We start from the raw sequence: 17,458 nt of genomic DNA on the forward strand, positions 1-17,458 counted from the left end.
TGGCCATCTATAACTCCAAGCATCTTCTGCACTGCACTAAAAGACAGAGTAATGGAAATTGTCGTTCAATAAAAACTACAGGGTTGATGGTTGGAAATCTCAGATCTGAGTTATTTATTTCAGATCCACAACCTTTGGTATTGTCTGCGCCTCACTTTTTGTAAGATTTTGGAAGTTAAAAACAGTGCTAAAACTCTGCAGGGAAACTCTGCTAATTATGGCATGGGCTTTACTTCAAATCATGCTACTGAGAATTTTTACTCTGAGTATATTAAAAGTAGTTTAGGACATATTGCTAAATACCAGATGACCGAGGGCTATATAAATACAGTAAACAAAAGGTAGCTACCAAAACATGTTACGTGGGGCTGCTTTTCTCTCGCCCCCTCCCCCAGTTATGTCCAGTTCTTTCCCACATCCATGAGCCCTCTTGGAAAATGTGACTGTCCCCATACGAAGATATCTATAAATAGCCAGCGGCCAGCCCATGGTGTGAGTGACAGCTGCTCCTGGAGACTAAGCCAGGGCCAGGAAGGAATCAGTCCGGGGAAGAGACTCGGCAAACACACAGTATTTACCCAATTCCTCCCAATTCCACTGGAATTTCTCCATTCTCCTTGGCAAAGGAGCTAGCAATCTGCTTCCAGCACAGTAAGTTGTGGGGTTTTTACTTCAGTCCTAGCGTTCACAACTTTTTTAAATAGCAGGAGTTTTAAATGTTTATATATATCTATGTTTTACTCTATGTGCGCCTATCATTTTCCATTTTAATGGGGCTGGTTTTACACTATTTACTGTATGACACCGGTAATCTTTAGTCTAACAGTTGGTATAAATCAAGAGACATAATCCCAATGAATATTATAAAATATCTTCTTTGAAAAACACTTTTTTTATTTCCTTTTAAATGTTTATTAACAGTTTCCTAAATGGAAGCCTGCTGCAGCTATATTTAGTGCATTAAACAAGCAGCTGTCAGGGCTGCCGCCTCTGTCCCATGCAACCATTCTCCCTGGATTGAAGGCAAATGTTTTCTTTGGGTACCTTTAAAAGGAGAAAAATTCTTGGAAACCAGTCAAGCTTTTATGCAGTAAAATGCTAGAGCACCTGTTTGACAGTTATTACGCAAGCAATAAACTATTGGAAGAAGGGGATGGGTAAATCGGGTACAAAACGCACATGATTGTTTGCTATGATTATTATAATACTGATATGTATGGAAGTCCTTAACAATACTCTATAGGCATGATTTTTAAGTACTGCTGATGGCTAGTTCTTTGGTACAAAACAGTCCGGATTTCTTAAAGGGGATCAACCCATACTGAAATATATTATGCATAATGAAAGAAAATGTATATCTAAGCAACTTTCCGTTCAACATTTATTATCAAATGTCAATGTTTTCAAAGTTATTTGGAAATGTAATTGCAACTGAAAGTAGTATATGTTTATCCCTCTATGTTATCTGGCTCTAAAGGTGCTCATACACAGGCAGGATTTAAATTGCCCATTTGGGCACTTTAGACCCTATCTTTTAATCCCATGTTCGGTTTCAGTTATAATAGTGCTTGGCTGCAACAGGCCCACCCAGCTGATATCTGGTTGAAAATCGGGCAGAAGTCGTTTGGGCCAGTATGAGTTTCCTGTAGCACTGAGGACAGCGTCAGCTCATTGATGCAGTCCTCGTACCAATGGCCTGTATCCTCGTTGTGCAAAACAATTGAATCAGCCAAATATCACCCATCCTGGTGGGCATATTAGGGAAAGATCCGCTTGTTTGGTGATCTCGGCAAACCAGGATCATATAATGTGTTACCAGCTTAACTCTTAAAACAATGCAGCAGGAGTCACTTATAAAGTGTTTATAAAGCATAATAAGAAAATGTAATTCTAAGCAGCTTTCTAATAGACAGCCATTCAACATTTTCAGTGGTATTAAGGTATGTATTCAACAATTAAGTTTTTATCCTATCTGTTCTCTGCACTTACTTCTGGTTATGCCTCTTGAACAATATAGTAGAAATAAGTTCTCCTCCAGGTCTTTTAATTAGCTGGCTTGTGTGACCTGGAAATGCCTGCCCCCATTCTGGTTGATCAGGATCTGTCAGATTAGTGACACGTGACTGTATCGCACTTTTTACCCTTAGTTGTTCCACTGTGGTGTTATTCCTTATAGCAATGTTAGCCTTCAGTATATCATAACTGCACGTTTTACCATACTATGACCAGAATGATATTAAATAAACACAATCAGCCATATCAGAGCCTTTGTCCTTTACAATAATCTGACAAGACAGTATGCAGTTTTTTTTGGAACTGGCCCAGGAAGCTGAGAGAGGAACTTTTAATCCATATCTTTGCAACTACAACTACAGATACAGTGATGCCCTGATAAAGATGTGTAAAAATTGTACTTCCTGTGGTGGCTCTGTTATCAGAGGTTCAGCTCAATGTAGCAAAATATATTTTTTGTATAATGAAAGAAAGGCCTAAGCAACTGTTCAATACTTGGTAACATTTTTAGGGGTTTTAAAGTTAAATTAAATGCAATTGCTGTCAAAAGCAGTATCTGTTTGCATTCTATGCACTGCTGGCTCTGACTCCTGCATCAGTGTTGCAAAAGAAGCTGATTAAAGACCTGTAGGAGAACTAAAGGTGGACATACACGGGCCAATTCTAGCTGCCAATATCGGCCCCTTAGACCGTTTCGGCAGCTTATCAGCCTGTGTATGGGCACTAATGACGGGCCTGCCCGACCGACATTTGGCCTGAAATCGGTCAGATCTCGATTGGGCAGATTTAAAAATTAGTCGGACTGGGGACTGCATTGACTCATCCACGAACCGACTTACACCTATACCCGTCGTACCAGTTCGATCATTTGGCCCCAAACCACTGAATTAGCCCGATATCACCCACCTGTAGGTGTGGATATCGGGAGAAGATCCGCTCACTTGGTGACCTTGCCAAACGAGCGGATCTTAGCATGTATGGCCACCTTAACTTGTAGTACAATCTTTTAAAACCAGTGAAGAGAAAGAGATAACCAAATGCTCCTTTCAGTTGCATATATATTTAGAATTAACCAGTGGAAATATTTAAATTATGTTGATAAATAGGATGTCATTTCTTTCAGTATGCAAAAGAACCCCTGTAATTAAATGGTATAATAATTATTTGTACATTTAACTACTATTGAATGGAGAATCTGACTGCATGTAAGCGCCAAACACAGGTGGAACACAGCATGCCACGTTCCACATACATTTGGTGCTTACATGTGCCAGTGTGAGTACAGCCCCGTTAAGCAGAATGGAATGCATTTTTATCTGTGCTCCCCGTGAATGCAGGGAATTGCCATTGCTGGGTAGTGCAGATAAACACACTTGTCATTACAAGCCCTAAAGAACCACATGATGCTAAATAAGTCTGCATGTTTGCAGTTATGTATAATCTTCATTTGCAGTTATGTATATCTTTATCTATCTTTAGAGAGTTTTGGTTAAAGGTAGTCTTGGTTTCATGTTTAAAGGGCTTTTGGGTACAGGGTAATATTTACAATATAGGCACTTGAGGGCCAGTACCTAGGGTGCAACTTCAGGGGCCACCAGAGATTTAAATGTATTTTTCTTTTTTTCCTCAACCTGCAGAAAAATCTGGCTCTGCATGAGCGACACAGATTTAGACTTATTTGCTAACCCAGTAACTCATGCCAAGCAATCACATGTTTGCTTTTACCTGCAGCTGACTAAACAAATCAAGTTAGTTATTGGGTTACCTCCCAGGTGCAAATTTGCATTTGTCTGTAATATTCATGAATCATTCTGGTTGCAGAGAGGAAATTAGCGCCATCAATTAAGTGTTCCTATTGCAGCACCAAACCAACTTGCCTTCCACCTGCGTTCTGTGCTTACATGCTCCTCAGTGAGTACAGAGTGACCCAGAAGAATTTACTGTGTTTCGTCCTTCTTTTCATTGTAGTGGAAAACATAAAAGATCCACCACAGGGGAATGTGGGAAAAAACTCCAATGTCTAGAAGCCTCAAATTACAGTGCAAACCAGGTCTTCAGAGAAGAACTGTTTGCAATTGCAAATATAATTGTTCCTTATGGAAGTGTATACATGTGGATGCAAGGAGAAACTGAACATAACAGAGTTCATGCCCTTCTATAAATAAACAGAATTATGCAACAAGGTAAATGGAACCTTGTAGCCCAAAGGGAATAATCATCAGCTAGGTTTTCTCTGGTGGAGTTAGATGAAATTAAGTTATGTTACAGGTTACAAGGATAGGTTTAAAGTTTGCCATGTGCATAACCCTAAAAGCACTTTATACATGATCATTTTTTTAGCTGCAGAAGTCTTATTAAGCATTAGCCCAGGAGTGTAATGTCATTAAAATGTCACAACCTAAATGTTGCTTGTTGGTGTTTCAGCTGTTCCTCTTTTTCCTCTCATATGGTCCAACAGGCTTAGTCATATAGGGGTCTGATACCTCCCACACATGCTGTGGGTGTAAAAGCCAGTTTGAAAATCATTACACATAAAGAGTTCTTGGAGGAGATGTACTAAGTGCTGAAAAAACTCAACTGTGACAGTTCTTTGACAAGCATAGTGATATTTTAAAACTCATGTTATTTATTTTTATACAGTGTCTAAGATTTTTGAAGCACTGTGATTCACTTCTTAGCAGAGCTTATTGGTTTGAAGCGGCTGGAGCTTGAAGCATAGAAGACTAGAAGAGAATAAGTGAAGAGCAGAGAATAAGAGAAGAACAAAGCTTTATTGCACATAGGATACTGATTGTTAGGCAACACCCAGTAATAATCACTAACCTCAGATTCTTGTTATTTTGAGCACTGCTACTTGTGGTGCAACTACTGAGGAAGAGGACTTTGCGGGCACATAGGGTCCTGGGGATACAGGGGATGTTCCTTGGTAGTCACCTGCGATTTTGTGCGGGGGTGGGGGTTGTGGGCCTGGGCTTGTAGGCTAACACTTATAATCATTGTGGGGTGGCTAACAAAAAGCGTTGGACTGGGCTGCTGGGGCATCAGGAAAAAAAACAAGTGGGCCCCGGCAGCCCAGACCTGAACCCCCCAGGGTGATCCGCCGGTCTCCCTCACCCGACGTGCTCGGGGGAAGGGGGTTGAGGGTGTTGGGGGCTCCTGTGGGGGGGTGTGAAGGCGGCGGAGGCCATTGGACCCTGCACCCCCCAGTCCGACCCTGTTAACAAATCAAATGAAACCCCCTTCCTTTCCTTGTACGCTATAATCTTTATTTTTTCATGCCATTTAAAGTTAGATTTATGTATTTAATTGTAACTAAAAATCCCTTTATACTGGGATTAATGACAGTTTCTGCAGGTGAAACATTTGAATCCTGTATGTAATCCTTTTAAAGTTGGGAATGTTCTACTATCGTATTTTTTTGCATAGCTGAGATTTAACCTGAACCCTCACCTACAAGCCCGTTCTTTTTGGTTTCAGTCAGTGTGCTGCCAGAGGAAGGAAGTACTTTAGGATATAGAATTCTGGGTAATGTAGTCTATGTTTTATATAGATGCACCGCGGCCAGAAGCGGGGCTATAAACGGTTGCCAGGCCCTTTCTGTTAAGACCAGTTACCTATAATATCTAAATGCTGCATGGCCAGTCGGCAAGTAGAAGAGATATGAACTGCAGACTTCACTAGATCCTGTTTAGGTGTGCAGTTGGTAAAAACATAATACTGGAAATATTACTGGAGTTGAAAAATGGTGGTTTTGCAAAATATGGAATTAAATTGACATTCCAGAAAACACTTTGGGGGTTATGTAATATCAGGAGCAAAGTTTGCTACACTTCTTATCACCTAAAGCAACCAATAAACAGGTAGCATTTATCTGTTTAAAAGCAAGCATCTTATTGGTTGTTATGGGTTACTGCTCCTGGGCAAACTCTGTGCCTTTTATTACATATGGGGGTTTAATGAATTTGGAGTACCACATTTTTGTGACCAAATCTGGAGTTCAACCTAAGCTAATAAACCTCCCAACTGTCCCATTTTTCGTGGGACAGTCCCGATCTTATCAGCTCAGCCCACAGTCCTGGATTCTTACTGAAAAGTCCCTCATTTCTCTTTGATCTCCTGCACTGAACTCTAAAAATTATACAATGTTTCTCAAACTTAATTTAAAAAGTAGCTTTTGGCAGAGAGCACAGAAAACTAAACAAGCTACACCTGCACTTAGATACAAATGTAACTAATAAGCTAAACAGTCTCTTGGGGGAATTGAGTCTTAGGGGGCAAGCTTAAGGGGCAATTTCACCTTCATTAGCAAAACTGTAACAACACATAAAACAAGACCCCAAAACCCCCAGAAATGTGTTCAAATTTTAAAAACCCTTCCAAATTTTGTAAAATTGGAATGGTATTTTGGGGGTGTGGTCGCAAAAAATGAGCATGTAATTATTTGACTTTTTTCTTCACAAGAAATTGCATTGCAGCACTCCAAAATAGTGAAAAAAAGGTGTATTTATTTGTGCCAAAAACAAGCTAACGTTTCGGCACCTGCCCTTTATCAAGGGCTCACTTATATCAGTGTAATGAGGGGAGCTCCACCCATTCACTCAAAGGCACAATTCCCATAAAGGATAGTGAAATAAATATAATCAGTATAAATACAAATCTTTAGCAGTGTAATCCATAAATTAATTGTCTAAACACAGTATCATATATATTTAGAATATTATGGAAGTCTGCAATTATAAACACCAGTCATCCCAAGGTCAGTAGCATCCCAAGGTCAGAGGCAGCTTCTTTTCATGCAGAGAGTTACAGTAGTTGTTATAGGCTTGACTCACAAACCAAGGTACAAATACTTGTTTTACCTAATGTGATGTAATGGACTGTAAATTTAAACATGTTTTGAGACCTTTTACTGATCAGTTAATATATAACACAACCTTTCCTACAAGAGCACTTTGTGTTGGACCTTTACTTTTCTTTTAAGCTTTCGATTCATAAAGAACGTTTGCTCAAGGCTCGTGCAAAGGGGCTCTTTGTAAGCAAACTGCTTCCTCATATCCTTTGCTGCTGCATTATTGTGGGAAGGTTTTCGTTTCATTGTTCGATTGCTTTCAAACAACTGCTTTTTGGTGCACAGGGTGTGTACAGTATTCTCACGCACAGTTAGTGACTTTCTGAAAGAAACAAAAGAGCAGAGCATAATATATGGGCCACAGGCTGAATTTATTTCCTAGAATTACTAGCTTGGGGCCTTCTGATACTGTTAGGGCTGTGGCACACAGGGAGATTAGTCGCCGCGTGACTAATCCCCCCAAAATGCCATCCCACCGGCTAAAATGTAAATCGGAGCGTAATCGCAATCGTAAATGTTGGCAAATCACAGCGCCGCGTATGCCATGCCACCAGCGATTTACATTTTAGCCGGTGGGATGGCATTTCGGGAGATTAGTCGCCCGCAACAAAGGAGATTTGGCATGCAGCGACTAATCTCCCTGTGTGCCACAGCCCTTAATCTTACAGTAAAAGCCATGTCTCTAACAAATGGCACCTATGAAAAAAGGGCTAGACAGCTATATAGTAGACATTGTTCAAAAGTTATCCTTTTTAGTCATCTGAGCTGAAGGAAAGGGGTTAATTCACCAAAAATATGGTGTTTTCTTCTTTTAGTAAATTGGCAATGCTGTGGCAATTTTTCATTTTGGTGACAATACTCCAAATTGTAGCTTTCGCTCTTTAGTAAATATGTCAAATTCTGTGCATATAATAGCTAGAAAGGCAGCTGTGTGCACACCATTCTGCATAGATGGACTTGCATTTATTCCTTATAGCATTTGTAGGTGTGCTACTAAGGTTGCTGCAAGGGAGAAGTGAAATTGGCCAGTTGGTAAGCCACAGGACATAGAAAGCTGGTTTTGTCACTGTGTAAAAACATAGGCTTCTATACTGTATCTCTGCATGATAAATAGGCTGAATCACTTTTAGAGCTCTTACACACTAGTGTTTGTTTATTTGTGCTTTAGAGATGCAGTTTTAAGTGCACCTAAATACACCAGCTGATTGATTCCATTATATTCTGCATGTTTTTACTCACTTGTGTTCAGATTTGCTTTCTATTTTACCAGTGTTTCATTATCTTTTAAAAAAAACAAAAAACGCGGCATGCTATATTTTTGTGCTTACTGTGCGCTCATAATGTAATAAAATAGAGATGTATGTTTAACTTGAAAAATTAATTTAACAAATATGCACTTAGTTGCATTAAAACTAATGCATTGCAGAATATGGGCCCGATTCACTAAAGTGCGATTTAACGTGCGCTATTTTTAGCGTGCGTTAAAAATTTTATCGCGTCTTAATTTTCACGACTTTTCGCACAATTCACTATAAGCATACTCGCGCTATTTTATGCGCGGTATTTCATGCGATAATTTTGTCACGATAAATAGCGTGCGCTGTATTTTCTGCATGCACGCTATTTATCGCATGCGCTAATTGTCGCGACATTACGCACGCGACAATCGGCAGCATAAAACTGGCGACATTTTGCCCTGGGAGAGCACAGAGTGCTAGAGAGATGCTGTATAAAAGTTTATTTGCAAAAAAACCCCCAAAAAACCAATAAAAATATAAGTAAGAAAAAGAAGTGCTAGAGATAATAAAATGGGGGGGGGCATTTAACAATATTTAGCCAAATACTTAGGGGTCCATTTGCTAAAGTGGCTTAAATTAAGTGGGAGATTTTAGACACAGAATAAATGGCAAATATTTTATGGGCACTTTATTAAACGGGGACAAATATAATATTGCAATTATTCTGGCAACAAAACATTGGATTGCCAGTTATCACACTCGCCAGAAAATACGCTATGTACTAATTAACGCAAGTTTTACTATTCAGCAAAATGGGCTAAAGGCAAAATTATTGGCAGAATATTTGCAAACATTTAACCCATATAGCATATTGATGCTGTTACTGATAAATGTAAGAGTGTAGGGGAAACTACATGAAAGTATAGAATACCATATCAAGGAAGGAAAAATAATGAGACATTACTCAGTTCAAAAGTAGAAAACTAAAAACTTTTACTTAATCTAATAAAATAAAAAAAGGGGGAAAAAAAAAACTTAGGGCTTGCTGCCCTTGAGTTCTCTAATGTCCCTCTTTAGTTGTTCCACTTCCCCCCGGAGCTGGGCCAGCTCAGCCTTGATGTTGGCCAGGTCCTCCTGCACTGATGGTCCCTCATGCGCAGGAGAACCTGGCGCCAAGCACTTGGCCTGGGGGGAGTCCGGGGCCTGGGGGGAAACTGGGGGAGGAATCAAGGGGGGGTGTCTGGGGCCTCGGGGGCCTCTTCAGCCTCTTGAGCCGATGGTCCTGGGGCCTCGGGGGCCAGTTGTCAGGCCTCTGGGGCCGGAGGATGTCGGGCCTCGGGGGCCGGAGGAGCCTGCTGGGCCACAGGAGCCTGGAGGGCCTGGGGTTGGGCCTGGGGAGGAGGCGCCAGCTGAAGTTCTGTGAGATAGTATTGCAAGATGTTATTTTGTGTAATATATTATATATATATAAATATATATATATATATATATATATATATATATATACATTCATACACCAATAACGGGGCCCCTCACAACAACATTTTTTGGGCCCCCCTCCTCCCACGCCCCCAATGGCCCCTCCCCCTGTGAACCCTCACATCAATACAAAAGACACACAGACATTGTTAGCCAGGGCCCCCTAAAACATTTGTGGCCCTTCCCCAAATGACTCACACTATGGGCCGCTCCCTGCTGCTTCCCCCCTGCTTTAAACTTATTTATGCATATGTATTTGAAAATAGATGTGTGTGTGTATATATATATATATATATATATATATATATATATAATATACAATATGAAGTGCTGGGAAGCTGCACACCATAAGGAACAATAATACCTGGGTGCCTGTGGCAAAACAAAATCTAGACAGGCATGGGGTGACAGCACACACAGGATTTTGACAAGGAGTCACAAAGATGTGAAATAATATTCAGAGGTTTATTGTGACCAACGTTTCAGTTCCTCACTGGCATTATGGTTGAACGTGATGGACGTATGTCTTTTTTCAACCCAACTTACTATGTTACTATGTTACTTTCACCATCCCTGACATTTCTTACATTTGTACCTTTAGTTCAAATTACTTGCTAAATCTTTTACTGAACGTATACTGTAAAAGCATAATAAAGTACAATAATTACCTTCCGCAATTTCAGCAACCAGATCTGGACTCCTACGCTTCAGGTCAGACCACAGACGCTGGAGCTGGCGGAGGTCCACATCAAGGGCAAACCCGGCGAGCAAACCTTCTCTTAGCTCGCCCAGGATTGCCCTCTTCCTCTCGTGGACCCCTAAGTCCCCCAGTGGCGGGTCATCATATCCTGAGCACAGGAGCAAGCTGATAATATAGCGCCTCTCCCCTGGTAGCAGATAAGAAACCCCAGGCATGATCCTCTCTGTATTGTGGCAGCAGGCTCAATGACACAAAATGGCCCCAAGTCGCACATGTCACAAGATTACAAAATCGCCACAAAATGTCCGCAAGTCGCGAGATTACAAAGTCGCGACAAACAAAATAGCCTAAATATACACAGTAATGTATTTTGCGCGACAAAATATTCTCCGCTACAGTACTGTATATTATCGCGACAACATATTCACCGCTATAGTACTGTATAATATCGCGACTAAATATTTACCACTATTGTACTGTATATTTTGGCGACTAAATTTTTACTGCTATAGTACTGTATATTAGTAGCGAAATTCCATACATGCCAAGACTTTAGTGAAGTTGAGTAAAAAGACACATACTTGAATAAATAACACTGTAAGTCCATATTTTATTGCCAAAAACTCATTTACTGTACTTTTCTAAAATTTTTCGCCTGCCTGTAGTAGGAGTTAATTTTCGCATAGCCGAATGCGATATTTAGCGCGCCTAAGTTATAGTGAATCATGCGATCGGATTCTTTTCAGCGCGGAAATTAACGCATGCGTTAAAACTAGCGCGAAAAATAACGCATGCGAAAATGGCAACTTACCCCTGCAGAATCCCTGGGCCGCCACATGTGCAGTAGAGTGAAAAAGTGACTTTTTTGTTAAAGGAGAAGGAAAGGCTAGGTAATTGGGGGTGCTAAAATGTCAGGCACTCCCCAGTAATTTTAATCGCTTACCTTTTACCCCGGACTGGTGCTTTTTACCCCTGCAGAATCCCTGGGCCGCCACATGCACAGTAGAGTGAAAAAGCGACTTTTTTGTTAAAGGAGAAGGAAAGGCTAAGTCACTTGGGGGTGCCAAAATGTTAGGCACCCCCAAATGACTTTAATCGCTTACCTTGTACCCCAGGCTGGTGCCCCTGTTAGGAGAAAGCCGCACCAGTCCAGGGTACCTGCAGCGAGCGCTTCCTTCTTCCTTGTTCCTTCTGTTATAGAATGTCCTGTTCCTAGCAACTTTATAATTGGTCTTCATTATTTATTTGTTATAGTTTTTGAATTCTTTGACTTCCTCCTCTATATCTTTCCAGCTTTTAAATGGGCGTCACTGACCCTGGTAGCTAAAATACTATTGCTTAGTGAGCTTACGTTTTTATTATGATAGTTACGTTGTATTACTTACCTTTTTATATAGTCCCGCTCCTATTCATATTCCAGTCTCTGATTCAAACTACTGCCTGGTTGCTAATATAAACAAGACCCTAACAACCACGTAGTTGCTGACATTCCAAACTTGAGAGCTGCTGAACAAAAAGCTAAATATTCGAAAAACCAGAATAATGAGGCAAATTGCCTCATAATGTCAGTGTCTACATCAGTGACCCCCAACCAGTGGCTCAGGAGCAACATGTTACTCACCAACCCCTTGGTTGGCCTTCCATGAAGGGAAGTTTTGGTTGCAAAAACAGAGCCTCCTGTAGGCTGTCAGTCCCAATTACATCCCTTATTTGGCACCCCCAGAAACATTTGTCATGCTTGTGTTGCTTCCCAACTCTTTATACATTTGAATGTGGCTAATGGGTACATCATACTAAAAGTTAATTTAAAAGTGAACAGCCCCTTTAAAATGTATATAAAATAAAATTTTCATTATAAATTAGAGTGACCAAATATTCTATTTAAAGGAATTCACTGGTAGATGGTGATTTGTTAGGCACACTCCAGTGACTTAAGTCGCTTACATTTAACCCTTAGCTAGAGCTCCTCTTCTTTAAAAAATGTACCAGCCCATGGTATCACTCACAGAGTGCAATGCTGCAGTTTTGCTATTCCAGTAAATAGAGACAATTCCTTGTTTTTACTATGCCAGTCCTTGTTGGTTCTAGAAGGCTTTGTACTGCAACCTTTACTTTGCTCAAAGAGAATTTACGGAATCATAGCACCACCTACTGTATGGTTAAACTTCATATTATGGAATAACTTCATTTAGAGCTGAAATGTTTTGCGGTGCTTTATTGATACTGTTCATTATTCACATTAGTGTGTCTGAAACCTTAGACTATTAGCTCCTATGAGAAAAGCCCAGTGAACTTACAGGTTTCAACAATGCAGACACTTTGACCCATATAATCAGGGATAAACCATCCTGCTTGTATTTTTGAAACTGAACAAATCAGTTTAAGATATATCGTAAGAGAAGGTTTTATTACTATATTTATGCTGCGGACACCTGAATTTACTTGTCCACCTGTTAACTCATCTGTGAAGTCCAAGCTAGGATTTAAGAACATTACTGCAGTTTCTGTCTAGACGGCTATTAGCTAAAACTAAATCATATAAAAAACCGAGCTGTTAGTATGTCTACCCTAATTATTACATACACCTTGTGTTAATCATATCCACACTTACATAAAGGAAAATTGTTCTAAATGTTGTTCCATTAGAGGCCATCAAACCCTACAAACAACCTTTATTTCCATCACAAGTCTTACATGTGAATGGGTATGTCCTAAGAGTTGTGTACACGTGTAGAACATTTTATGCAATAACAGCCCTGTATGATCTAGCATGTGATGTTTTACAGAAGGCTATGGTAAGCAGTTCTATTTTTGCAGTTGATGTGTCCCCCTGTGTTTTACAAACAAGTACATGTAGCCTGTACTATGGTAAAGCATATAGTTTTTATATCACTGTTATGCACTAATGGCTATTTGCCTGTAAACTGAAAAGTTCTGTGAGATTTAGTACAAGTGGCTGCAATTCTTCTTCAAGATAGGGCTCCTACAAAACAAAATGAATGCTGCAGGATAGAACTGAGACCAGTATTTCCATGTGACGTGCATCTGTCATAACAGTACTGTTTGAAAGATGAGGTATGGCCAATTAACTCCAGGAAAGGTTTGATGAAGGAGAATGCAAATTTCCATTCTCAGTCTATTATTGTTCCTGTATCAGCCAACAAGTCAGTACTTCAAACATACTTACCATAACATCCCTTATATTAACAACTTTATTTACTTGTTGTGCACCCTAAAGAAGTTCTGAACCATTTTCTGGTTTTCTATTCCTTGATTGAAAGTTCTTATCTCAATTTTTTTGATATTTAGGGTTACGGCACAAGGTGCCACCCAGCCAATGTTCCATCTAAGCCGTGGGCTAATGCACACACACACACACATTTAAAGTTAATTTTGTTAAGTTCTCTAGTGAGTGCTGTGCCTTCACTGGTGACAAACCCAGATATTTTTTGTGTGTCCCGTTGTACTTAAAATGCACTGATTCTCTGATGTTTTTCTTGCAGATACTTCTTGCAGATACTTTTAAGTATTAAGTATTGTTACTGTTTGTTAAAATATGAGTGAATTTGGAGTTAGTATGTATGGATATTTGTATTTATATAGCGCTACTTATGTATGCAGTGCTGTATAGAAAAATAAATTAATAGAACAGACAGGGGGTCATTAAGTAATAATAATTTCAAAGTACAGTTACATAAAAGATTAAGGGCTAAGTGTCAAGCAGACAAAAGGAATGAGATCCCTGACCTGTGGAGCTTACAATTATGGTCAACATTCTGGTCTAAAAAGATATTTCACACTAGGGATTACTGTATTTAGTTTGCACCAAGTTTTTGTCTTCAGAGGGTTCCACCAGAGACATACACAGAAGTTGCAGACACAGTTTGAGTGCACCAGCCACGTATGCAGTGATTTGCAGTTAAATTATTAATATACAAATCAAAAGAAAAAAGTGAGGGATAGAGGTGAGGCTGAGCCCACCTGACTCTACGTTGTCCTAGTTGCTCATCTAAGATTCTGCTGTATTAGGGCAACATAGGTCCCTTATGGGATTTCTGTTTGGTGTCTCTATGGGATTTGGTGTCTCTGCTTTCTCAATAAGTATTTAGTAATCACTAAGTGGGAAAGTGCCAGTATGTTTTTCTTTTCGTTTTGTTTGTACATTCACAGTTACTGGGCTCTACAGGAGATGATGGTTAATTTTACATATATACAGTATATATATATAAAAAGTATAAATACAAACAAGTGGACCCATTGCTAAGAATCTTAGCCAGTTGACCCTACACATCTTGATATAGCAGAGGAAAGGGAAATTATTTTCTATAGAAAATGTTTCTGGCATTTAGAATCTATTACTATTGTTCTTGTTTCCACACAAGGTTCTAAATAGTATCCAGGTTCTAAAACCATATTCATGGGGGCTAAAACTGCTCTGACTGTCTATTTAATACTCTCTATGCCCATAAAAGCCTCAACTGTTATACTAGCCTTCACTAAACTAACTACAGCCACAGAGGTCAGCATTGTTGTCACCACCTTTTGTTTTCTGAAGCATTCATTTATGTGCCATTTTGTGTTTGTGAGTAAAATAAACTTGAAGAAAACAAGCCAATGTACAGTATATCTATGTCTGTGCAATTGTGCACCAAACAAGAGTAAAAATGTAACCTAGATAAGTTAACTGTGTGACTATATATACATATAAAAGTGTTTGTAGTTGTATAAAGTTTTAGAATCACTAGGTATGTGGATAAAATGATATTCTCAATGTAGGGTAGTAATAAAACTAGTTATAAGGATGGTGTGGTATGACACATGAAAGGCATACTTTAAGCTTGGTGATAGGAGATATATTTAAAGATAATCGGTATGTTGCAAACTTTGTGTGTTAGCTGAGCTCTGATGATTCGATCCAGTGACTTAATAATAGATGCAGAAGCCAGTTTGTATGGATTGTCAAACTCTCTAGACTTATTTTTAGTAACTTTGCAATCTGTGCTGTTACTTGACCAATTATTTTCAGTCTCTATGAATTTTGAAAAATTTCAAATTGTAATGTACAAATCCTTTTGCTGACAGGAATACTGTCACGGGAAAACATGTTTTTTTAAAAAAATGCATCAGTTTATAGAGCAGGGGTGGGCAAACTTTTTGGCTCACGGGCCACATTTACTTACCCCTGGGCCAGACCGGGCCATGGCGGGCAGGGCCAGGCCAGCGTTACGCCCCCTTAGTCTGTTTAATTCCGGCCCGCCAATGACACCAAGGGGCTGATTTACTAACCCACGAACGGGTCGAAATGAGTCCGATTGCGTTTTTTTCGTAAAGACTTGCGTTAAAACTTGCGCAAAAAGTTGCGCTTTTTTCGTAGCGTTAAAACTTACGCGAAACTTCGCACCTTTTAAGTTTTAACACTACGAAAAAGGCGCAACTTTTCGCGTAAGTTTTAACGCTAAGGAAAAATCGCAAGATTTTACGCAACTTTCGTAAAGGCTACGAAAAACTCGCGTTTTTACGCAAAAATCGTATTGGTAACGAAAAATTCGTAAAGACGCCGAAAAAATCGCAAAACATACGAAAAAGTCGCAAAATGTTCGTTTTCAAGTCGGAACTTTTCCAATTCGGGTCGGATTCGTGGGTTAGTAAATTAGCCCCCTAGTCTCGCGTGATGAGACTTGGCGTCGTCGGTGGGCTGGATTAAAAAGGCCAGGGCCGGACGTGGCCCGCGGGCCGTAGTTTGCCCACCCCTGTTATAGAGCTTCTTCAGCAGTATCCTGCATTGAAATCTGTTTTCGAAAAACACAAACAGATTTTTTTATATTTAATTTCACATAGGGCTAACCATATCCTTCATTTCCCAGGGTGACCGGTGCTCTGATAAACTTCAGTTACACTTTACTGCTGCGCTGCAAGTTGGAGTGATATCTCCCCCCTCCCAGCAGCCGATCAGCAGAACAATAGGAAGGTATCAAGATAACAGCTTCCTGTAGATATCAGAATAGCACTCAATAGTAAGAAATCCAAGTCTGGGTTGGGACTCCTCCAGTTACATGGGAGTAAGAAAAACAATACATTTGTTGGTTCAAGAATAACATATTAAATGGTAGAGTGAATTATTTGCTATGTAAATTGTGTAATTTGGAAATAAAAGGTATACAATAAAAATCAAATCAAATTAGCCTACATTTTCCTGATAGCACCCACCCGTAGGTGGGGATATCAGGAGAAGATCCACTCGCTTGGGGACTTTGCCAAGCGAGCGGATCTTAATGTGTATGGCCACCTCTATAGATAGCACCCTAGCCAGGATTAAACTCAGCACCCCAGCACTGCAAAGCAGAAGTGCTACCCATTGAGCAGCCATAGGTAACTTGGTTATTTCTTAAAGTTATTGGAAATAAGTTTATCATAGCTCAAGGTCTTTTTTTATTGCCCTAATACCTATGCTTCTATAATAAGGTTCACATATGTAGCATGCAAGTGGTTTATGATTGCTAAAAATGTTTGAACCCCAGATTGAGTTCCTTGTGACCGTGCTGAGCTAATTTTGCTGCCTGTGGTCTTCTTGTGTCTCAGCCTGTAGTTTAGTGTTCTTTGGCTTCATATGCAATTTTTAGTTATTAGACTTGTCTAATAATAATATTAAAGTTCAGGCATTTTTAAAATCAAACATTAGGAAGAGGACTACTTTTGTGTGGTGTGCACTCTTTATGTCAGGCACCAAGTGAGTTGGAACCACATAACTAGCAATTATTAAGTTGGAAATTCTAGTGATTATTTTTATCCTATGTTGGTGCCAATTTTGTAAGTAATTTAATGACCAAAGGTGCTAACTTTTCCTAAAATTGTTTTCTCTCAAGGTGCCACAATAATTATAAAAGGCCAATGGCAATTTCAAAAGAATGAATAAAGACAATCAAATATCCTTGTAGGCAAAACAAGACTTGGGGGAAACACTGTGCTAAGTTAGGTATTATTAGAAACGCTGGGTTACAACACATGGGGCTAATTTACAAGCATAGGTAGCACTGCAGCAGCGCAGTTACCCTGAGCAACAAATCACATCTGTGAACTTGTAGTAGATTATGCTTTTCTATATGCAACTGAACAGGTACATATTTTAGCACTTATGTTTGTAAACACTAATATATTACCAATGTTGCAGCTAAATGAGCT

General features: G+C 39.6%; 1 protein-coding gene across 2 annotated transcripts in view; it reads left to right on the forward strand.

The window, feature by feature from the left end:
* The first annotated feature begins 505 nt into the window (after nucleotides 1-505).
* The window catches only part of alpk3 (alpha kinase 3), a 64,606-nt gene continuing 47,653 nt past the window's right edge, over nucleotides 506-17,458 (forward strand). For both annotated transcript variants that reach the window (XM_004915975.4, XM_002934570.5), the window contains exon 1: nucleotides 506-651. The gene's annotated coding sequence lies outside the window, so the exon portion shown is untranslated. The remainder of the gene's footprint in view (nucleotides 652-17,458) is intronic.

This window comes from Xenopus tropicalis, chromosome 3 (genome assembly GCF_000004195.4).
Source record: "Xenopus tropicalis strain Nigerian chromosome 3, UCB_Xtro_10.0, whole genome shotgun sequence".
Taxonomy (NCBI): domain Eukaryota; kingdom Metazoa; phylum Chordata; class Amphibia; order Anura; family Pipidae; genus Xenopus; species Xenopus tropicalis.